This window comes from Gallus gallus, chromosome 5, assembly GCF_016699485.2.
Source record: "Gallus gallus isolate bGalGal1 chromosome 5, bGalGal1.mat.broiler.GRCg7b, whole genome shotgun sequence".
In the NCBI taxonomy this organism is placed as follows: Eukaryota; Metazoa; Chordata; class Aves; order Galliformes; family Phasianidae; genus Gallus; species Gallus gallus.
Genome location: NC_052536.1, coordinates 20,222,935 through 20,247,514, shown reverse-complemented (window position 1 = coordinate 20,247,514; position 24,580 = coordinate 20,222,935). Strand labels below are relative to the sequence as shown.

The 24,580-nt window shown below is 35.0% G+C and overlaps 1 protein-coding gene across 18 annotated transcripts in view; it reads left to right on the top strand.

Moving 5' to 3' along the window:
- LRRC4C (leucine rich repeat containing 4C) overlaps positions 1–24,580 on the top strand; it is a 494,470-nt gene that overhangs the window by 244,137 nt on the left and 225,753 nt on the right. The gene's annotated exons all lie outside the window — the stretch shown is intronic.

Sequence of the window (24,580 nt, the reverse complement as noted above, 5' to 3'; positions counted from 1 at the left end):
ATACCTTATATGGTGGAAAAAAAGCAAACACCTGAAAGCTCAAGTCTTTAAATAAATAAATATTACTGCTTTATTTCCCTCCCTCCCTCCCTCCCCCCAGCCCCCCATGCCAGTGGAAAAATTATTTATATATTTATTTGCAATAATTAATTTTATACAATTTCATTTTGAGATCTGCTGAAGAGTCTTCTACTGATTATAAAGTGAACCTTGACTTTTATATCTCAGTTGAGTGTCTAAGCAAGGCACAAGACAAGACTATTGAAATACTAGAAGTATTTCTAGTCTAACGGTATTGTAGTGAGTTTGTTCAGGTATTATTCAGGACCAGAAAGCCAGAAATTGTATGTAAATAATGATATTTTGAGGCTAGCAGTAGCTTTAAGGTAATTTTTTGGTCTCAGTTTGCTTCTACATTATCAGTGTAAAGAGTTGTGCCTTAGAAGTACATGGACTTCAGACTTTGGAGATCAACTGAGTTGGCTGCAGTGCAGATAAAACAATTTGCATCTTTTATGACAGGAATTTCTGTGATGAAATAATTTCAGCAGTGGAAACCCAGTAGAGAAGAAAGAAAAACAGACTGTTCTGGCTAACTGTGTTTGGCAATGATGAATTAAAAGTTAGAATTACAGCTATATTCTATGGTAGTTCACAGAAAGGGATACAATACAAATGAGAACAGCTTTTGGGTTTTTATCATAGTTTATCTTTAAAGTAACTAGATGCATATATAGCTTGATGAAAAAAAATGTTAGCAAATCTAGTAAACATAATCTTAGATCAGTTAATCATATAGTAGTATTATTAACACTAGCTAATGTGGTAGCATCTCCCGCTAGTATTTTAAGAAACAAAATCATTTACTAAGTTGCAAACAGACAAAATCTTAAGATATGTGTATAGATTCGTATATAAATATGCTTGTGCCATACTCAGAGCTTGTATCTGAGAAACCTAAAATTTCCATTCAGGAGCAAAGACAAAACTTTACAAAGTTGTCCTTATCTCCAGCACTGCTAAATTTATTTCTGATTAAATGTAAATGACTTGCAGAGTAGTACAATGATGACCCAATTAAGTGTGTAAGGATACACGTAATTTATTTGACTAACATCCTTAAATTAGTTATATAGTGAAATTTAGGCATCTGTATGGGTACTTCACTGGACTGGGGTAAGAATACTCTTTGCTTTGCTGAACTGACTGTTCAAGAAATAACCATTCCAAGAAGTGATGCAAATACAGCCATATAGTAGGGACCTGTGTAAATAAAATCCAAGCTTTGATATTTTGCTCAGTTTTTTAGCTTAGTTTTATGATTGGAGATTGCATTTCTAGAATTCCTTTGGAAGTTTTAGTTGTACCACTTTAAGTAGTTTGTTCGTTATCAGACAAAGGGGAAAGTAGCCGCCTTCCTTGCAACTTAGCCAAGTAAGATGAATGGCAATATTTTTCTTTCTATTACGTCTGAATAAATGTGTCCGTGCACTTTAGGGCCTTCTGCTCCAGTCTACTATTGCAGGAAAATAAGTGATTGTTCAGGGTCCCGCTCACTTAATTATGGGATGTGACTGTTATTGGAGGAAGGTGAGTTGTGGCTAAAAGCAAATCTGCCAAAAAAATAATTAAGGTAAATGGAAGCCTGTATTAATGAAACTCATTGAGAAACTGATGCAGAAAGAAAATGTGGATAGAGAATAATTAGTTGAAAGCAAAATCATCAGGGCTTATTCTGTGAAGTAAAGAACAGTTAAACATTCAATGACAGTTTGAAATTAAAAGAAAGTAAAGGATTACAAATCAATAACAATAAAAAGGGCACTAAGGTAATGAAACTTTTGTTTCAAATTGTAAGTGACAGTTTTGAATTCCAGAGTAAAACTTTAGTGATGGTCCTTTTCATTACCATGTGGAAACCCTGCCATTTTCCTCCTTCAGTTGTGCTCACTTGGCTCCATGCTGCTTTGATCTATGACTCTATTTGCCATGGCTTTCAGGGATAGGGAAGTGGGAACTCATTACTGAAAAACACCCAAGTGATTGGAAAGATAGATTTTCATGTCACTAGCTGATCCCTGAGGCTCACCCTTCAAACAGAAACTTAAGTAAACCCTGAGAAGATGTTTTCTGTGCTGTTGTTGCAAAAGGGACCTTGCTGACTAACTGATTTAATGGGCATATCCGTTTACAGTTTTATCTGTGTTTCAGCAGAGTAACCTTTTCCTCATAGCAAAGAAGTAGGTTGTTGGTTTTCTTCGTCCTGTCTCTTACTTTCATCTGTGTGTTATTCCCATAACACTCTGGGACACTGATAGTTGATGCATAGGAGTTGAAATAGTCAGAACTCTTCGGAATATTCAAGATAAAATAGTGTAGAACTGTACCATAGGAGAAAATGCTGTAGACTGAGCTGCCTTATGTATTTTATTTATTTATTTATTCTGACAGATTTCCTTAAATGCTACAGTCAGCATTTCTTGTAAGACAGTCCTGATAGTTTTTTCCTTTAATTACTTTTCAAATTTCATATTTTAGGGAAACAATCATAAGTAGCTCATGCGTACTGCTATGTTCTTGCATATGCTTTGAAACTCTGGCTGGATTGTAAGAGCAATTGTAACTAGTTTTATTTCTCAGGATAAGAAAAAAGAATCATCAAAAATCATATGAACGTTCCTATTTATGATAACTAAATAGGAATCAAATTATTTGTTCGAGATAGCTATTCAATTTAAGAATAGACAAATAGATGAGTTCACAACCACACAATATTAGAGGAAGTGACATCATTTATATCCCCAGTGACTAAGGCAATCTTTCATTTGTAATCTACTGACTTCTGGAAATACTAGTAGTCATCTTGATAATGTCTAAATAGTTTACATTCAGATCATTGGAGTTATTTGGACATTTAATGAATGGTTAGTCTTATGTGCCTGATTCTTCTATCCTGGGATTTGGCATCTAATCCTCTGATTTTCAATTAAAAGAAATGTTCTTAACTACTGATTGGAGTTTTTGATTCTTCATGCATTGAGTTTTTTCTTCAGAGAAAACAGGTTTAATTGATCCACAGCAAGTGTCTTTATATGCTCAGAAGGAATATGGGCATCACACAGTGCCCCAGAATATGGAGCTATCCAGCCGGAAAGCAGCCTGACAAAAAAGAACTTAGGGGTCCTGTTGGGCACCAAGTTGCACCTTAGCCAGCAGCATCACAATGTCCTCTTTGCAAAGAAGGGTAACATTACCTTGAGATGCATTAGATAAAGTGCTGTCAGCAGATTGAGGAAAGTAATCCTCCCCTTCTTCTCTGCATTGGTGATGCCACAATTGGTGTACTATGTCCAGTTCTGGCCTTCCGCTCTCCAATACAAGAGTGATCTGGACTTATGGGAAAGAGTCCAGTTTGGGGCTATCAAGATATTGAAGGGACTGGGGCACCTCTCCTACGAGGAGGGGCTGAGATAGCTGACACCGTTCAGCCTGTGGAAGAGGAGGCTCTTGGGGATATTATCTGAATGCACAAATATATGAAGGGAGGCTGCAAAGAAAACTGAAACAGGTTCTAAACTAGTCAAAGGGATATTCTATATCATGTCATGTGAAAAAGCTTTAAAATCTGGGAAGTTGACTAGAGTGGGCAATGACTTCTTGGGGACTACCTGGACATCGTTTAGCAGGGGCTGAGCAATTGCGCTGTGCATCACTTGTTTTGTGAATATATATTATCATCATTTCTATTATTATTTTTTTTCTCATCCTTTTCTGTTTTCGAAAAGTTTTTATTTCAATCCATGATTTCTACTTTGTCCTTCTTTTCTCTCAATTTTCTCCCCTGGGAGAGAGGAGTGAGCAAATGACTGTATGATACTTAGCTGCCTGCCAGGTTAAACCATAGCACCGGAGAAGTTGTGGAGTCTCCTGCTTGGAGAACTTCAAAAGCACCTGGATGTGGTCTTGGACACTTTGCCCCGGGTGTCCCTGCTCAGGATTGTTCAAGGTGACTTCCAGAGGTCCCTGGCAACCTCAGCCTTTCTTTTATTCTGTACTGTTTTCTTGATGTAGAATGGTCTCAAGCATCTGATGATCAGTCACCAGAGATGTAATTTATCCAAATATGGAGTAAAATTACACACACCTGTGACCATATACACATATATGCATGTGCTGGCTCTCTTATATGTCATTAACACAGCTTTCATATTGTTTAATGATACAGCTGTACTTTTACCAGTGAGATGAGCAATATTACTATTGATTTAAACAGGACAAGTACTGTGTTAGGAGTTTTAATTAATATCACTGTTACACATACAGGATTAAAGGAGGAGAATTAAAACTGAGCACTGAAAGACAAAGTTAAAAGTTGTATTTTAGATTTAACCAGTGGCTTTCTCAGTGGCCTAGGGCAAGCTATTTTAATTACCTGCACCTTCATTTCCCAGTTTGTCCTACCCAGAAAATAAAATGCACCTATCTAACAGGGATGTATTGAGTTTCAATTAGTGCTTGCAAAGTGCTCTGAGCTCCATAGATAAAAGACACTATAGCAGCAGGAACTATTATTATTGTTATATCATTATAATACATGCTAGCTTAGCTCTGTGACATTAATCTTCATTTATCAAGAGACTTATAACTCACTCCTGGCTACCTCTCCCATGCATTATAATGTTCCCTGTGCTGAGGATATATTTCATGTTGGTATAAAGCCATGAATCTTATATCTATATGCTCTATGTATTCCTATGATACATGAGAGAATAGCTATTTTTAAAGCTACTGAAAATAATTCTTTTTCATTGACTGTAGTGATTTTACTCTTGATTGATGTTGTATTTTTAATAAAAAAAATATTGTAACTAACTACTAAATAGCTTACCTTCTAGCTTTTTCAGTGGGGCTCAAATAAAGTGTTGTGTAATATGTAATATTATTGTGCTTACTGAAAAAGTGTATCAGTATGAAAATCAAAAGTTGAACCATCTTTGGTTAGATAAAAAAAAAAAAGGCTTTGTTAGATTAAAAAAAAACATTATAACAAAGACAATACTTCACCTTCAAAAGTGAAACTTACTTACTGCTAACAATGTCTAAAGCGTTTTCAATGCTTTATCTTAAGTACAGGAATTATACAACTGGGAATTATTGCTCAGCATTTGCTTGCATGGCTATATTCCTCATTTAGTAGCCAAACATGGTATAATGCGAAAAGTGTTTTGAAGAACAAAACCTGTAAGGTAACAATAATGTAAGGTAACATTAACAGTAAGAGAGGTGGTGCTGGTTGATATTCTTGGGATACATACCAGAGGTCATCCTTAGTGTCTGGTAACAGGGGTCTCTCTGGCACATGTCATCAGTGAGTTTTAACAATATGCAGTATGTGCAAAATTATTGAGTTTACTGATGTAAATAAATGTGAATATAGAAATATTTCTGTACTTTCATATATGAAAATGGTTTCTTTCTTTAAAAATACTGTATTTGAATAGTTTGACACAGTTGGCCTCATGCAGTCTTTTATTCAATACCTGTTTCTGAGTGGATACTTTTAGTGGGCTGACAACAGTAAGAATCGCATTCACTGATGTCTTATACATGTCATACATGTGGCTTGCTTCTTTTTTTCTCTCTCCTCCCCTATCTATTCAACAACTGAAAAAGATCTACTGGCAAGGTATTTGATTGATTTTAAAGCAAATAATATAAAAAAGCCACTTATCAAGCTTAGCAGGTTTCTAGAAGTTGGTTTTTTGTGTTGTTTTGTTTTGTGTGTGTGTGTGTTGCATGCAGGGAAATATGAAGAAAGTAACAAATACTCTTTCATTCCATGAGAATGTAATTATGCACTTTATTTAAACATCACCCTTTAAGGCAAAGTCATTTTGCTGCTACTATAGCATCTTCTTATGCACACTGATTTTATTATTACTTTACAGGGATGTGTTTTGTTGTGACATTATTAAGGATGAAATTCAGAGGCAATAGACTTTGTATGGAGCAGAGCTACCAAGCTCTCCAAGTTCTGAAAGGCACTGATCTCAACCTCAAGTGTTATTGGATATGCTTATAGTTAGAGAAGCCTTGAAAAGTCACTTGATTGAAATTGAAAAAGAGAGTTCTGGGAAATATGGAAAAAGGAAATAGAGGAGGTTATAAATGGAAGAGAGAATTCAATGTATGCAAAATTATTTCATAGAAAGGACAGAGAAAAGATCAAATGAAAAACTGAAGACTGTCAGATCTCTAGATCTGTTAATGTTAGTGAATTACCATCTGGTGGTATAGATGGACAATTCATATGCTGGACAGATCTTCAAATGATGAAACAGATTTCAAAATAATGAGTAAAATTGTCCATATAGCTAACTGCCAGCTTTATCCTGTTTTTGGCACAGGAATTTATACAGAGAGCTGTTGGTTATTAATATGGTAATCAAAATCATGAATCACATATCTGTAATGAGAACTTGCATTTGAGATGCAAGTTTGAATTGAAATGAAAATTGCAAAGAATGAAAGGAGTCACCAGGAACCACCACATTCACATGAGAATATTAGTTAGTGAGAGATATGGTAGAATTCTGAATGTGTGCTAGAATCACTCATGACTTTTATGTGAATTGTGACTTGTAAAATGGTAGTCAGGCTTAGCATTGACATAAAATTCACTGTCACCTTGGAAGGAAGTCCCAGCTTTAGAACTATAGAAAATCAGCGAAGAGATGGAACCTTGCAGAGCATTCTTCCTTCCATTGAAGAAAACTTTGCCTCTTTGCTCTGTCCGTGTAATATGTTGTCTGTACTTTTTTCCTCTTAATTTCCTTCTTTAGCTGTTGATTATGCCAGCTAGAACTTAAATTCATCTTCCTACCTTTGACTAGTTTTTTTGTATGTGAAAAATTCTATATCCTGTTCTCATTAAACAGATTTTATATGTATGAGGGCTGTTTCCTCCATGCAGAAAAAAATTGCACATGTTGACACTGATTGTTCCTGGAGACCAAACAGTGGATGTGAGCACAGTAAGATGGTGAGTGGTGTGTTTCAGTGGTGGTGACAGCAGTGGGTAACCTCTGCTGGTGCAGATTTTCATGAGCGTGGCATGCAGGCTCTTGTTCATCACTGGCAAAAATGCATAGGTAATGGTGGTAACTGTTAAAAAATAGTGTTTTGTAGCTGATAATCTGTGCTATCAAATAATGTTATTGTGCTCTACGTATCTATGGAAGTTTCCAGGGAAATAAATAGGAGGCATTACTTTCTGAGCAACCTAGTTATGTCTCTCCTCTGTCTCTTCTCTAAATTCTTGATTACTATGACAGTCCATTTTGGAGGCCCTGACCAACAGGTGAAAAATAGAACATATTTAATGAAAGCTCTTTATTTTCTTAAATTCCTTTTCTTGGTCAGTAGAAAGCACTGTAACTCTCAAAATTAGTTTAATCAAATGATTTTCTTATTGAAAAAGAATCATGTTACGTCAGCTCACAGAAACATTATTATGCTGTACTTTAAAGAATGTATCTCTCCAAGATCATGAATGCATTTGTAGTTTGCAAATTATATGTGTCAATTGATCTATATAGAAAAAAAAAAAAAAAAAAAAAGAATTGCTCATTTCTATAAAAATTGGTTTTGGTAATTTCCAGATCATCCTGCAGTGTCTGGAAGTCCTATGTGCTTTAGAATATTTATTTTACCTTTGATTTTTGCCACTTTCTATCATATAACCAGGGATGTCACTGATTTTTCATGTATTCACTAGTGTGTTGTTGTTGGTTTTCCTCCTGCATGCTTCACTTTTTTTAACAGTGACCAACACAGATGGTCGCACAGACATATTTGGTATATTTCTGTCAAATAATTGGTCAAACTCCTCTGAAGACCTCTGCATATTGTCAATACTGGACGTAATTCCAAGTTTGGAATAAGTTAGCTGGAAACACTGTGAAATATCTAGTAGTTCTAATTTTGGCTAGATCTTATGTTCAATATCTGTTCTAGATAATGTAGGAATGCTACTCTGACAATAATTGTTTACTGCTCTCTGTCAAATCCTGTCCCAAGATTTTCCTTTCATTGCTTAGCTGGCAATAATATGAATGATTTCAGAGGACACTTTGTACAACATACTTCACTCTCTAGTAGTGATATTTTTTCATATAAAGTTTAAAGGTGCAGAAACTCACTGTCAAAAATGGTTGAGAAGGTAGTAAGCAATTATATTAAATGTCGTAATTTCTGTTGACACTTTTCCAGATTTCACTGAACTATAAAATGCTGCTATCATTTTATGGTATCTTATAACATATCTAACAACTGGTCTTCATCTTCTCTTCTAGTAAGACATCAATTAAATATGTTTACAGTCGGCAGCAGTCCATTTTAGGGCTACAATATAGCACTGGAATTATGTGTTTCTCTCCAACCCTCTTGCTTGTACTATTCTCACAATTTAAATGCTATTATGCAGAAGAAAATTGTAAGACATTGTCTTCTGACAACAGAGAGTTATTGACCATTTAAATAGCCTGTGCATTTTGTCCAAAAAAGTAATTTGAGTTTTCATACTGTCTTTTGTTAGTTTCACTTAAAGCGTAGAGTTGCATGAAAATATGGAGACCTGCACTTATTAAAATTGCTATTAAATTATATGTTTTAAAGTAAGAACAGATATTTTTTCTTCTTTTTTCTAAGGTTTTATTCTAGTACTTCGGGCCCAAAAGAAAAACAAGGGATGAGTACATCAACATTATAGTTTTTGCAGTGTTATTGTTGTACATTTAGAGTTACATCATGTTGGCGCTGGCTCAAATAATGAATTGCAATTATGTATTTATACCATAATATATTCAATTCATCAATGTACAAAGATATAGTAAGTTTTTCATCATGATCCATGTATTGTAAAAATTTACGATTGAATTACGATGCATTTTCTGATGAAAATATTTGTCGCTGGAGACTCTATAATGCCTTCTGCTCTATAAAGAGAGACTGAAAGCAGGATATGCTCTAATTAAAAGTAAAAGCAAGAATTTTTTTTTAGCTCATACACATAGGTCATGGCTAAGACTATAGCGATTTTAAGACTGTAGTGATCGATTAGGCTAGTTACTAATAAACTTCATTGCTGCTGATGAGACGTGATGAATATTTGACATCTAGGTAGCCACCAGTCAGACAGGGAAGTGTGAGTTACTGCTGCTCTTTGGAGTGGGATGATGATCCTGTTATTGAGTAACCACATTCTGGCTCCCTGTTTTACACTTGAGATTGTCATGCTTTTTTTTAATCCTTGTTCTTTTTTCTTCCTCTTGAACCCATGAGCTGCTGACAAAAATATCCTCTACTATTTTTCATTTGTCTGCAGTTTCACCTTTCATCTTGCGTAGCTTGAGACTGTAATTTGTCACAGCTCTTTTTTGTAACATTGGAGATTTCCAAACATTACTAACCAAAATTATGTACCTGTGTTGTATTAAAACTGGCATAGGGTGACAGAAAACTGACCCCCTCTGAAAAGACTTAGAGGGAAATTACTGAGGAGGATTTTTTTGCCAAGGCATTTAGGGGCTGACTCACAACTTGAAACTGAAGTAGTCTTTGTTCCATTCAATATCCATCAAATTCCAGTCAATACTGAAGTCACTATTTAAGTAGGAGATCTAAAATTTCCTCTTAAGTCTCTTAATACTCATTCCTAGGACCATTCAGCAATGATGCTCTTTCCTTAGGTTTTGAATTAATAATAGTGACTTTATTTTTATATATGTTTAATGTCATACTGCTTCTTTAAATGTAGGTATAAGGCACATCCTTTAAAATCTTTCTGCAATTTTTCTCATTACAAAAGTATTTTGTCCCAAGTGCAAACTAATTTATAACTATAGATTTCAAAAAGCATTTCAGCTTCTTGAAATTAATATAGTCATAAAATTAGGTTATAATAAAAATGAATGGATAAGCGGAAATTTGCAGTAAATTTTAACTATGACGAAACAGATTCTACCTTGCTGTAGCAGGGTTTTAAAATATTTTTTCCTTATCTTTCATATTAACTTCTGGTTCCACTGAGTATCTATTCCAAATTCTTTATTCCTTAAATAGGAAATTCCCTTCCTATGTTTCTCAATTTTGAAATGGCACCAGGAACTGAAAGAATAGGTTGAGAATGACAAGTCAGAAGGACTGCGAGTTTAACAGAAGAGTTTTTGAGAGCATAGGAAACTTGTTCAAACTCTTATCTAGCCATGACCTGCTTGTTACAATGAAATGCCCTTTTTCCTAATATGCTGACACTAGTGAATCTGTACGGGGAAAAAAGAAAAAAAAAAAAAAAAAGAGAAAAAAAAAAAAGAGAGAAAAAAATTGCTTTAGGCTTTGCTCTTGGAATCCATCCGGAGATATTTTCCCCTAAGCTTGTAAGAAACAGCTGCCAGAGCTCCATGAGTCCCTTAATGTACAGCAGTGAATACTCCTCACAAACACTGTATTGATTATTTGCTTGGTCAACAGTTTCAGAGGGGACTGATCCAAAGTTGTACATAGAAGAAACAAGATCTTTGGGGATATTGCTATGCTTTCTGAGGGGAAAAAAAAAAAAAAAAGAGAGAGAAAGAGAGTGAGAATGAAAACATAAACATATCTAAAATGTCGTTGTTCTACGCTTGATATCCACTGGACATTTTTAGAAGTCGAGTAGGAATGTTTGGTTTCACTTGTCCTTCCTCTTAATATAATGAGAGCTCTGCTTGCTTCTTGCTTCTTCTGAGCTTTTAGCACATTGTTTTTCCACTTCATTATAAACACAATGTAGGACAAGCCCAATTCCAAGCTTTACACCTGAAATACAAATTTCTTAGAGGTTTAAAGTCATCAAATTTGTTTCTATACACACAAGAAAAATTATAGCTGTATCTATATTTTCATCCATGACAATGGTGAACTAAACCCTGGAAGAACTGCAGCACAAACCAGAAGCAAAAGGGCTATAAAATTCATGAGATTTAATTGACTGACCTAAAACCTAAAAAAGATCAACTTCATGTGTACACTGGAAAGAAATATATGGCATATTGTCTTGTTTCCCAGCATTAGTAGCTTATACATAGTGAGACATGTTTAGTCTCTGGATGATGACGCTTTTAAGAGAACTAATATTTGTCCATTATTAGTTTATGTGATTCACCAGGTGGTGCTCTTCCCTCTGCTTATCATTTAGTAGTGAAACCTTGGGACTGTGATATAAGATATACGTACATCTCAAGACCCTTTATAGTTCCATACGCTCAACTATTCTACTAAATACTCCTTCCATCATTGCTCTCTCTCTAAACTTTTCCTGATTTAATGCATAGGATACTCTGGATTGTTTCATGTAATTGGGAAAGAGAGGGCAAAAACGTCAGTGCAGAATTACCCACAGAGAATCCACACTTTCCTCTTACAGCTTTTTTGAGCACAATGACAGAGCAGCCAGTCAGCTGCACTTGGCATCTGGAATGTTGGGAGGAATGATGTTACACTTCCAATTACAATGTGGAGGTGCCAAATGGGCGCCTTTAATCTACCTGCAAGTCTTCAGATCTTTCATCAAATGCAAATCTATGCATTGATGTATTTAATATTTACTCATTTTTTTCTGTGTCAGAGTGTAACTTTAAATAAGATGAAATGGCAGGAGAAGATAAATTAATATTCTGATCTTACGTCTTTTTCATATCTGCTTCAGGATCTCTGCCAAGAAAGGAGAAGCTACTTCTGTTCTACAGCCTGACAGCCTTGTTGCATTGATATAATGCAAACTTTTCATATAAAGCTATATTGTCTGTGGGCATATAAACACCATAATATGTTTATGTGAACATAACTACTGCAGGAGAAATGGAGTTTTCTTATGAGGTATATGGGTTTAGTTCAAAGTTGGATTTAGTTAATGCACAGTGAATATAGTTTGCTAAAATGCTTTAACATTGTGAGATCTATTCATGTACAGTGATCATCATTAAGATGTGAGTTCTTGCCAACAAATCCTCAGAAATTCTGTTTCTTGTTGCAAGCAATAGTCTGCTGTATTGTTGGCATTAATGTATCTGTTGACTACTTTTGATTTTTGGTAATCACTGCCTGTTTCTGTTCTTCATCACAAGGTATTTTTGTTTTGTATCTATGTAATGCATTATTATGATTCCATTAGTTTTTCTTTGCTTTGACACTGTCTAAAAATGGGGAAAAATAAACAGAACTTTCTAAGAATCTTTTAAGCTTTTCTTTTCTATGGTATGTTGTATTAATGCTTCTCTACAAGGAAATAATTGAAGAAATTTAATATAATTCTGTGGTTCAGAAAGGAAACATGACAGCCATACATTACTGCTAATTGAATTTAATGAACTCAGCACCATGCAATGGAATCTTTTAAATTGAAATGTATTCAATTTGGATCACTTGGATTATAATTAAATAATCTCATATTTAACACAGTAGCAATCTAATCTTAATTAGACCTTTTTATGGAAAGGTGATGTTGTATATCTTTGCATCTTTATAAATATATGTTTTTGAAATACATATATTAGCTAAAGTTCTATCTTGAAAAAGATAAATATGGCAGTACTTCCTCTAGTAATATTTCAGTAGTGATGCAGTTTCTGGTTTTGAAATGGTGAGAAGATATTTTCTTTGGAATGACATTACGTCCACAACTTTAGCAGAGAGGTAACAGGTAATTTCTCTAACACTGAATGAAGTTTTGACACAGTTGCAAAAAAGACACTTCAGATCTCTATTAAGATCTCTATTAAGTCATCAATATAGATGATTGGTTAGTTAGCATGCTGATAACATGACTACGCTGGTACTTAAATTTTCTTCCCCCTTGGTTACAAAATGGATATAATCAGGTTCTTCCCCCTGCAATATGCTTTCCCCCACTTTGAGAGTATTAAGTACCTAACAGCAATTACTTGGCTGATCTCATATTCTTTTGTGATCTCTGTTAACAATTAAAGGATATCTTTTGTACTAGACTACTAATTTAGGTTCCTAGAATCTGATTTATCTCAATTCAGTACAAGTCTCTCCTCCTTTCGTAGGTTCAAGTTGTACTTAATTTCTTTAAAAGTCAGTTTGAAATGCAGGTGCTTATCAACCCTGCATAAGAGTCCATCAATGACTCAAGACTGTAGGCATCATCCTGTAAAATTGAGAAGTCATTTACCTTTAACAATGGTCTCCTGAAGTGGGTGGTGGTGAGAAAGAACTTGTAGTACAGCTACTGATACAGTTTCTGCTCTGTGAATAAAGAGAAGACAAGTCTCCAGGGATGTCAATCCTGTATAAAATGCAGATATTTTTACAATTATTATTTTAGCTCTGTGAGTCATTCTTTGATACATAAGGATACATGCAATATATAGATATTGGACTAGATCGAGCCAAAGTGTTTGAGATACACTTATTCTTTTGTGGCTTTGTTTAATTTTGTAGTGATATTTCTGGGTATAGAAACCAAGGATTCAAGCTTAGGTAATAACATTTTAAATTCTACTCGTTATCTTCATATTTAAAACAACAACAGTGACACCACCACCAACAACAACAAAGATAGTAGAAGTGTGTTACTATCATTTTGTACACACAGAAAATCAAGAGACATTTCTCAGTTGTGTTGGTTCACTTTAGCTAGACATATCTGATCTGATACCTTAAAAAGCCCAGCAAGAGAATTGCTAACCCACAATGCCATATGGAAACATGAGAACTTGCAAAGACCTAAAAATCTCCATAATTCCAGTAGCAGTTTGTTTGCTGCACCAATAGGAATGATGATTATTTTTTATTTTGTCTTAATGAACACAGATGTATTGAGTCATGTAGTTATTCAGCAATTAGATATCTAACCACAATATTTGATTCAGTGATATCGTATGCATTGGTACATTGGTACTACATGGTAGTGTATGGAAAAGTACTTACTGGCATTTCTTTTTTTCTTTTTTTTTTTTTTTTTGAAATATTTTAAAGAACAATAAGAGAGAATAAAATATATTTAATGTGACAAATTATTTAGGACCTTCTCAGTATGTCTTGAAATCAGAAAATGGTAGCTCTCAAACCTTCTTCATGTGTAAATCTTGATATGGATTTAGAAGATTCTCTAAATCCTTGTTCTTTGTAGCAGTTTAAAGTGTCTTTTTCCACTATGTATCAGTATGAGTGGATATGTATTTCCTACATTTTTATTAAATGTTTGAGCATATACAGAAAAAGCGGGTTGATTCATAATTTCACTCAGTTAATTTGAAAGTCAAATGTTGATATTAAATTTTTACGTATACTTTTATAAAATATCACACACACGAGGTAAAACTATGATTTTGTTACAATTGTTCTAATTCATTTTATTAACAGTGGTTGTCCCTTCTATATGGCTGCCACATCATTTCTTCTCTTTCTTAAAATCAATTTAGCCCACTCTAAGAAACAAAAACTTCTGGATTCAGTTAACTGTAGTTTAAAAAGGGGGATTGTCCACACTTCTCTGAGTGACCAGCAATTACAGAAATTCACCATTTCAGCAAGCAGTCTTCTGCTGTTGTTGTTATGCTGTTGTGTTGTATGCACATTTGTTTTTATTTCTGTCCTTTACGTTAAAAGTCCCCTGTATTTTTTTTTTTTTTTTACTTCTAACTGGTTGAAACAGTTATAACCATAATAAATGTAACCACACCTTCTCTTATTCTCCATTTTGCTATGAGCTTAGCACTTTCTGATTTCTCTTAAAAGATTGAGTTTATGTTTGTTTGATGATCCTCTTATATTCTACAGCTTGCATTAATTTTCCTTGCACAAAGATGGTCATCTGTGGAAGTCCCCATGAGATTTTTAGTTGCATTAAAAATCGAATAAAATTACCTGATATATTATGGCTACATTTACTTGGTTATTCCATTAATGTTTAGCTGCTTTAACCTTTTCATTTTTGTTCTGTGTGCAATTTGTAAGATTGAACCATATAACTGAAATCCTTGCTAGTCAGTGCTGAAGGATCTTGGATGTACTATTAAACATGATCCTATTTCTTTCCTCTATTTCCAGGTGCTTGGGTGAAGACAAATAAAATAGAATTTGTAGACATGCCAAAAAACTGGAATTTTCTTATTAACAGTGTCTCAGGTTAGGTTTGGAGAATTAGTACAACCATTCTGCATCGTACACCATTTCTCACCCATGTCTTGGGTTGTTCTTTTCTTTTTAATTTTTCTCTGGAGTTCCCAGATCTGTAGCTCCTGGGATCATTTTTCCCACTTCTTTAATGTAACATATTTATTCATTTGTAATCACACAAATATATGCCTGAGCTAATAGACGATGTAAAATCTTGGTCTTTTTTTCCCCTCTTCATTTCAAACATTTTCAGAGAGTTTGGCTTTTGCCATTTAAAACTTCAAAATTTTTTATTTGAGACAAAATATTTTTGAGAACAGAAAGTTCTTGTTTTCCGTGTGAAGAGTGATATAAAAAATAGGATAGATGAAGTAAGAGGACTGAATGATCTCTTTCCTTAGCATCAGTGTGTAATATTCACTATATGGATTTCCAGAATGCACAGCACAGCTACTTCATCACTGAATATTCCTAACACCTACACTCCTGATTAATGGTCTCTACAGAAAGTAATAATGTATAATTAAAAAGTTTTATCCAGATCAAGACTGTCTTGCTTTCACTGCTTTGAGCCCTCTCCACAGCATATTCTGTGCATTGCAGCAGTGATACAAAGACTGTATCACCGTGATATTGAGTATTATGAATGATTGAAACAAAAATACTGCTGTTATTTACTTTCATAGTTACTACATTTTAATGCAGTTGATACAATTTTTATGTCTTTCCAATGTTTTGTTTAAGATTACTTTATTTAAATATGAAAATGTAATCTTCGTCTTTTATTTCATCTACTTTTTGGATCCACTTTCTGTCATAATTTCTGTCCCCCTTGACTCAGCTCTTGTGAGGCCTCATCTGGAGTACTGCATCCAGGCCTGGGGCTCCCAGCACAGGAAGGCTGTGGAGCTCTTAGAGCAGGTCCAGAGGAGGGCCACTTAGATGATCAGAGGGCTGGAGCACCTCTCCTATGAGGAAAGGTTGAGGGAACTGGGATTGTTTAGCTTGGAGAAGAGAAGGCTCCTCGGAGACCTCATTGCATCCTTCCAGTACTTGAAGGGAGCATATAAACAGGAGGAGGAACAGCTGTTTATGAGGGTGGATAGCGATAGGACAAGGGGGAATGGTCTTAAACCGAGACAGGCGACGTATAGGTTAGATTTTAGGAGGAAGTTTTTCACACAGAGGGTGATGACACACTGGAACAGGTTGCCCAAGGAGGTTGTGGATGCCCCATCCCTGGCAGCATTCAAGGCCAGGCTGGATGTGGCTCTGGGCAGCCTGGTCTAGTGGTTGGCAACCCTGAATATAGCAGGGGGGGGTTGAAACTTGATGATCATTGTGGTCCTTTTCAACCCAGGCCATTCTATGATTTTTTGATTCCCCTTTGGATTTTTAGCTATCTTGCACAATGATTTATTTTTCTTGTTCTTTTCTCTTGGTATGCCATTCTAAATACCATGTATTTAGAACTGTTGCATGGAACTTGCAAATTGGTGGTTATATATGTAATACTCATGGGACCTTACAATATTTACAAGGATAAATTAGATCCATGAGTCCACAGTAGATTTGCTGACTTCATCTGTATTTAATTAAGAGGTGAAGAGGGGTGTTATTAATTATTACTGTAAGCTGTAGTACCGTTTTCTGATGAGAGAAGTGCTTTCATATCAGCAGTGACCAGAATAGCAAAGAAATTGTATTCACAGTTGATGAGGCCAGCTGGTCATGTGCGTGACTGATGGGGGGTGATTGTGTGAGAGAGAGACAAGTGGTGATAGGGAGATGATTTTCATCATGTGCCAGTCTTTTTATCTCTCCATCCACTTAGTTGCAGAGAGGGAGCTTCACTGAGCTTGTCAACAAAGCCATTATTCCACTCATTGGTCAATATGTGTTCATTTTCTGCTGAGTACTTCGGGGATCGATGTAACACATGCTGATCTTTTTCTCAGGTTCATTTTTCCAGAGGCAGTCATATGTAATCTCCTGTTCATCTGCGTCATGAAAACATCATGATTAAGTGGTGACAAACTGTTGAAATATTAATTCACCTCAAGGACAAAGGCTGATTTTTTTTTTTTTCTGTTTTGTATATGAAGCTACTGTAGACCTTGTTGTAGTTGTAGTTTGTGTGCAAATTTTTGCATTAGTTTTCTCCCTTTTTTTTTTCTTTCTTTTTTAAAAGGAGCTCAGATTTTTTTAGTGGTCTTCTGTTCATAGATGAGTCTGGGAAGAGGAGAAGAATATGCAAGGGAAAGTTGAGCAGTAGGTTCTAAGGAGAAAAACTCAAACTTTTCTAATCTGTAACCTACAAGGATACTACATTGCTGTAACAAAGAAATATTGATTTTTAAAAAATGTGGCTCTTTAACCAAAAGTATTCCATGATATCATCTATGTTTTTCTCTTATCTTGGTGAACTGTAAGAATGAAGAATGTCTTTTCATTGAACTGAGTCTCTGGAAAGTGGGAGATTACCTAGGATGGTATTTCAAAGATATACTTTGATATGTCTCTATGAACTACATACTACGAAGTAAATCAAACTGTATGGAACATAAACAAAACCACATGGCACCTTTCTGTATAATGCAGCATGTGAAAGGCTCATATAGACGATATGCTGACTCTATACAGCTAGAGATCTTTTTAGGGCAAACTTTTTTTTGAGAAAACTGGGTTTTACACTGCTATTTCTAGTACGCATGGATAAATTTGTAGGAAATGCAGGGAAATAACTCTGTAAACTTGCAAAAGAAAATAGGAAAATATTTATGTAAAAGTTTAGGTTACAGGTTTTCATTTTTTTTTTTTTTTTTCTGATTTGCTTGCTTGTTTTGCTTATAATTCCAGTCATATCCTAGTAGTAATGATAGCATGATTTCTTTTGACTTCCTCATAGAAAGGAACTTATTTTGTATTCAGAAACTACAGAACATGCTTCAGCACATCTTAAATCCTGAGCATGTACTGATCAGGCAGAGAGGCAACACAATACTTTTTACATCATCATCCTACCATGAGATTCAAATTCTGTTTTCAAGACATTGGTGAAATATGACCGCAATTACTGCAACTTCAGGATAATCTGGTTGTGGGATGTTTAAATATAATTCATCCATATACATACGTTCATGATATGAAGAATTATCTTTCTTGTATGAATTAGTTATGGACTAAGGTTTTAGATGTTTGTGAATTCCAAGTGCATAAATATAACTTATGACTTAGATTGCTGCATTGTTTAGAATAAATATGAGGCTTATTTAAGTCTCTTAGGTATACAGTCCGACTTTGCCACTTTTTTTTTTTTTTTAATGCATTTGGGATAAAGCTAAATATTGTTTTGTTTTGATAAATGAAATAATTAGAATTCGTAAACCACAGTGTGGAAAGCAATTTTTGCTTCTGCATATATGAACAGTAATTAAAACATGCCTCTTTACTGTATCTAGAAGTTGCTTTCCTTCTTCATGGTATAGATTCATCTGTATTGCCTCTCAGAAATGGATAGCATCTGTCACAGAGTATATGAGGATAACTTAGGGCCAGATATAAGTCTGTATGAAACCCAGTAATGACTCATATCTTCACTTATTTCAATGTAAGCACAAGTGTAGATATTTGTATTTCAGAACAAGTGCCATATTTTGATTTGGATTCAGCCAGCTAAAAATGACTTAAATACATGACTTGAAATGACTTAAATCTACATGATGCAGTGTAAAAGTTAAAGATGTTCACACAGACTTAAAATAACATTAGTCTAAACATTAGAATTTCATGCAAAGTGTATATAAAGAGCATTTTTTAAAAGTAAAAATCTTTGCTGCACTGTTCTTTTTCCCAGACTATTGCAAAGCCATGGCATCTCAAGCTGTTCTTGTTATATTTAGGAGATTAAGGGACACATGTGAACATGATGTAAGAAAGATTTCCTTTGAGGATAACTTTTGTGCCTAGGAGAGGGCACTCTGAATCAGCTGGTGGTGATCCTTCCCATTTATTTGGACCCTGTGGTTTCCACAGCAAGGATGAGGGGGAGGCTCTCCTGCTGCTGTCATCTTTTGGAAACAAGTGCATTCCTGTGCTTGGATATTTCTATAATTAAATATAGCAATATCTGCTCTCCCTTCTAACATCTTTTACACCTGAGCAGGGCAGGTGTAAAGCGTTGTTACCCAGATTTGGGTGAAGTGTATACCTGTATAGTAACTGTTCTGCAAAGACTTTACTGATTCCACCAAATGCAAGACATTAGAGAATTAACTGAAAAAGTGTAGTTCATAGCAGTTAACTGCCATTATGATGCCATTACTTTTTATTATAGATGAGATTTTATATAGGAAGGAAATGAAATGAATGGAGAAATAGTCCTCATCCCCTTAAAAAGAAAAATAAAAAATCAGGTAGCTTAAAGCAATGACAGAATAAGAAAACATTACTGAAAATACTACTTAACTTTGGGCTGTATCCTATTCAAATGTTATATCAAACTGTCTTTAATTAACCACTTTTACATAGCTGAAAACTTTGTTACACAGCTACACAGTGATTGATATAGGCATGGCATTTCCTTGTGTAAATGCTGGGATGTCATGATTAAGAAAGAAATAATCTAAAACATTTAAAAAATTCTTATAGACTGCTGAGTGAACTTCAGTGAATGTACTAAAAGTCCTTCTTAAAACTGCAGTATAGTCAACAAATTTTAGTTCTTTCTCCACCTCATTTATAGAAATATCTGTGCACATTTTATGCCATGTGCTGTAAATGTAGCTATGCCAACAAGTTGCATGATTTATTAGCTTAGTAAGAACAATGGAGTGATTTCCATAAAAATCTGAAGTATAAACCCAGGCAAGTCTCCTCTAGTATGGTACTTTGACCTACTCTGTCTAGTAGTGCAATTCTTTCCAGAATAGAATAGTCATAAAACAAGGCATCTGCCCTCCACAAAGTGCTGAAAGTTTGTCATTACGAAAATTCTGGATAATTACATGAATTTGAAGAATATATATATGTTTTTTTCCCACACATACACATGTACATTATGATGTACAAGGGGAACCCAAAAGATTCATCTCAGTCACAACTCCTTAGGGATCAGCAACACAAATTTGTTTTTTTTTTTTTTTCTGATTTTTTCATGAAAATTTATAAAAATAATTGAGCCTTATTATTTCTGTGAGGGATGAGTGGGACTGTGAAAATAAAGTACCTAGTTTAATTTAAATAAAAAATGGAGATGGATGAGAGCATTTTTCCTTACTCAGTTATGCAGTCTTTGTTTTAGAGATGGTGGAAAGATGATCTCATCAGACTGAGACATAACATTTATAAAGTAGAAAATAGAATGTTATGACACATCTTTTAAAACTACCAGAAAGCAGAGCTAAACCAGAATAAGAAATGAAATGGTCAAGAAATTAAAATTTTTAGCCACCAACAGGCTGCTGGAATACAGTAGAAGTACATATTTCTAACAAGAAAATATTGTGCTGTTGATGGATGAAAGACCAGTCTTCAGAGGTTGTTGTGTATCAGGAAATAGGATTCTGTGATGTTAGAGAGAGTAGGAGAAACAAACAAACACCTTTCTCACTTTAATAGAACTTCCTCAGAATATTATAAATGCCTTTGAAACCTGGCTTCAGGGAATTTGCTCTAGAGAGCTCAACATTCAATTATCTTTCTTCAGTGTAAATCAAAAAAATTTTCTTTGAAAATCGGTATGGCAACTCAGTGGTAGCAGTGTAATGTTTGATCTTGAATAGCAGTAATTCTAGTATTTGATCTTGAGGCTGAAGGCATTTATAAAGGAACTGGGAAGCAGCAGAAGGTAGAGACAGAAACTCGGAATGACCGTATGTTTCTGACTGTTTATTTTTTTGATAATTGAAACTGGAAAGAAGGGTGAGAATACTCTTTTTCAAGGTGAGGCAATTCATTTGTCACTTCCCTGTAAGGAGGTAAACAATTCCTGTCGTGTCCACAGCTTAAGTGGTTATCTGCTACTATTCTGCAGCTTAGAGTATTTTCTAAAAATGCACATAATTTGTATTCCGCTTTCTCTGAAGTAAGAAACTAGTGTCTAAAATGTGATTCTTTGGACATATTTTAAGCATTTTTTTATAATCCTCTCCTCTCCTCTCCTCTCCTCTCCTCTCCTCTCCTCTCCTCTCCTCTCCTCTCCTCTCCTCTCCTCTCCTCTCCTCTCCTCTCCTCTCCTCTCCTCTCCTCTCCTCTCCTCTCCTCTCCTCTCCTCTCCTCTCCTCTCCTCTCCTCTCCTCTCCTTTCTGTTTCTACCGTGCATGTTTTTCCAGGACTAGGGAATAAATCCTGCCCCTGTACTTGGCACTGATGAAGCCTCACCTTGAGTACTATGTTCAGTTTTGGCACTTCAATACAGAAAGGACATTGAGGGGCTAGTGCAGGTACAAAGAATGGCGACAAGGGTTTTGAAGGGCTTGGAGTATATGCCCTATGAGGAGTGACTGGAGAAACTGGGGCTGTTTATTCTAGGGAAGAGGAGGCTGAGGGGAAAACTTGTTGCTCTCTTCCAATATCTGAAAGGTGCTTACAATGAGAGCGGAGTTGGTCTCTTCTCGCTGGTGGCAGGTGACAGGACAAGGGGAAATGGCCTCAAGTTGCACCAGGGTAAGTTTAGGTTGAATATCAGGATAAACTTCTTTACAGAAAGGGTTGTTAAGGACTGGCATACGCTCCCCAGGGAGGTGGTTGAGTCACCATCCCCGGATGTGTTTAAAAACCATTTGGATGTGGTGCTCAGGGACATGATTTAGCAGAGGGTTGTGGGAGTTAGGATAGTATGGTTAGGTTGTGGTTGGACTCAATGACCTTAGAGGTCTTTTCCAACCTGAGCAATTCTATGATTCTATGATGCTATGCATATGTATTTCCAGCTGGCTGGATATATCCTAATGTAGATTCTTGGTAGCAAATGTTTAGTGAATTTATAGGCTTAGATTACAAGTAATTTTGCTTAAAATACTAGGTACCTAGACCTCTGTGACAAGTGGAAGGGTCTGCAAGAAAGGCTTATCCTCAGTGGAAGAGTATCAGCTTAGGAAACACATGAACACAAGTCAAGCTGGATGCTAGTCACTAGTGATATACCCTACAGGCCAGTTCTGGGTCCAGTACCAACTAACATCATCAGTGATCTGGATGATGGGATAGAATGCACCCTCAGCTGGTTTGTAGGTGGTGCTGAATTGGGAGGAGTGATAGATTTGTGTTTGGCTTGTGTTGCCATTCAGGGGGATCTGAATAGACTGGAGAAGTTGGCTAACAGGAATCTTGTGAAATTCAACAGCTGAAAATAAAAGTCCTGTACCTTGGGATGAAGAAACCCATGCAGGAGTACAGGCTGTGGACCAGGTTGCAATGCAGTTTTGCTGAAAAGAACATGAGGAATCAAGTTGAACATGAGCCAGCATGTTATGATAATAAGCCTTGTGGCAAGGCCAGCCACATCCTGGTCTGCATTAAGGAGTGTTGCCACCAAGCAGAGGAAGGTGATCTTTCCCCTCTACTCAAAACTGCTTTAAGCAGGGGAGGCTGTACTAGATAACCTTCTGAGGTCCTTCAGAGATTCCTATGATTCAATGATTCCCAAATACGGAATTACAATTGTTTAGTAATTAACCATATTTATAAATGTATTCATAGGGCAGGTGTTTTTTCAATTGCAATTACAAAGAAATTCTTGCTTAGCTTTAAAAAGATTATTGTTGATATTGTTTTTATTATGAAAGCATCAGTGTCAAGTAATCACTGTGCAAATACTTAATTGTGCAAAGAGTTGTCTATTGCTTAAAAGTGAAAAGATAAATAATGCAGTGCATTACTGTTGCAATTTTACAAATGTGAAACAGAGGCTGAATGATAAAATCCATATGCTCAGTGCTTTTTTTAATGCCCATTACTACCATTGGAGTTTGAATGCAGTATAGGAATTGAACAGTTATGGTAGTTACCGCTATATCCAATGGATGTATGAGTGCAAATGTTGTGATGATTTTAATTGAAATTATGTTGTGATCTATTTTATTTATATTAAAAAAGACAGGACAGAATAAGAAAGTTTTCATTTGAAGCAATAGCTTAATACTTTTAATACCACCAGCAAAGATTTCTGTAATTATAGAAAAATATTCACTATCTTTGTATAAAGAAGGATCTAGTTTGGAGATGGGATCCATTTCTGTGCAGCTGCCAAAAGTAGTTCATAACATCCTTGCAATAGATAAAATAAATGGCAGATGAAATATCAGAGGTTCATTTAAAATTTAGTAAAGCATTATTACAAGATGAAACATACCTCCCGTTTTCCTATGTCTCTCATAATTCTAGTTCTAACATGAGGCCAAAGTCTTATCTTCATGCAGCGTGGACTTTGTAGATTTTCCATATACAGTAGTAAGTTAACTAATAGTAAGTTAACTAAGTAAATTAACTTTATAGTAAGTGTGACTGTGGATCTGTCTGATGCATTTATAAGTCTTTCATCTATTTTTATCTCTACACTATTCTCATTTGTTATGGAAGATGAATAATATGTCAGCAGTATAGACATAGCTATAAGGAGTTTTTTTTCCACTTCAAAAAACAGCAATTTTTACATTTATATTCCATTACCTATTTAAATTTTCTATAAGATTAAATATATCTTTATGTTTATATTCTATAAATTTGATGAAGAATGCATTTATTTTTAATATTGGATCCCAAGTGGATTTTTTTTTGATTGTAAGAAACTGTTAGATCTCTTCAGTTCTAAAAGATTATTACTTTTCTAGATCCTGAGGCTATTTATACATAGAAAGGAATAAGTAAGAAGTCATTAGTTTTATTAGAGCTGAATAATAAATCCTCTGTATCACACAAAATTAATAAAACCAGATGATAATCTATGATTGGGATATTGAATTACTGTTGAGAAAATGCTATTTGTTATCAAATAATTTCTTATATTTCTATATTGTATGTTATCTAGACACATAATTTCCAGCTTTTCAGGACTATATATAATTGATGTGAAATGATATAGAGTAGCTAGTAATATGCACTGTCATAATTCTTGAAATATCAAAGCAAAACTGCAATTTTTATGAAATCTTAAAATAACCTCAGTGTTCCTTATAAAGGAATACTATCATGTTGTTCTGAGTTTTCCTTCAGACATTGCCTTCAAATACAAAACAAATTAACTGCCTGGAATTCATGTCTGACCATCTTTTTATGGAAAGATTTAAGTTTTGACAGGAACTTGTCAGATATCATACAGTTGTGATCTGTTGGTTAACCAGGATTACCATTTCATTTATTATCTGATTATTTTTAATATAAAAGACAAATTAAATTG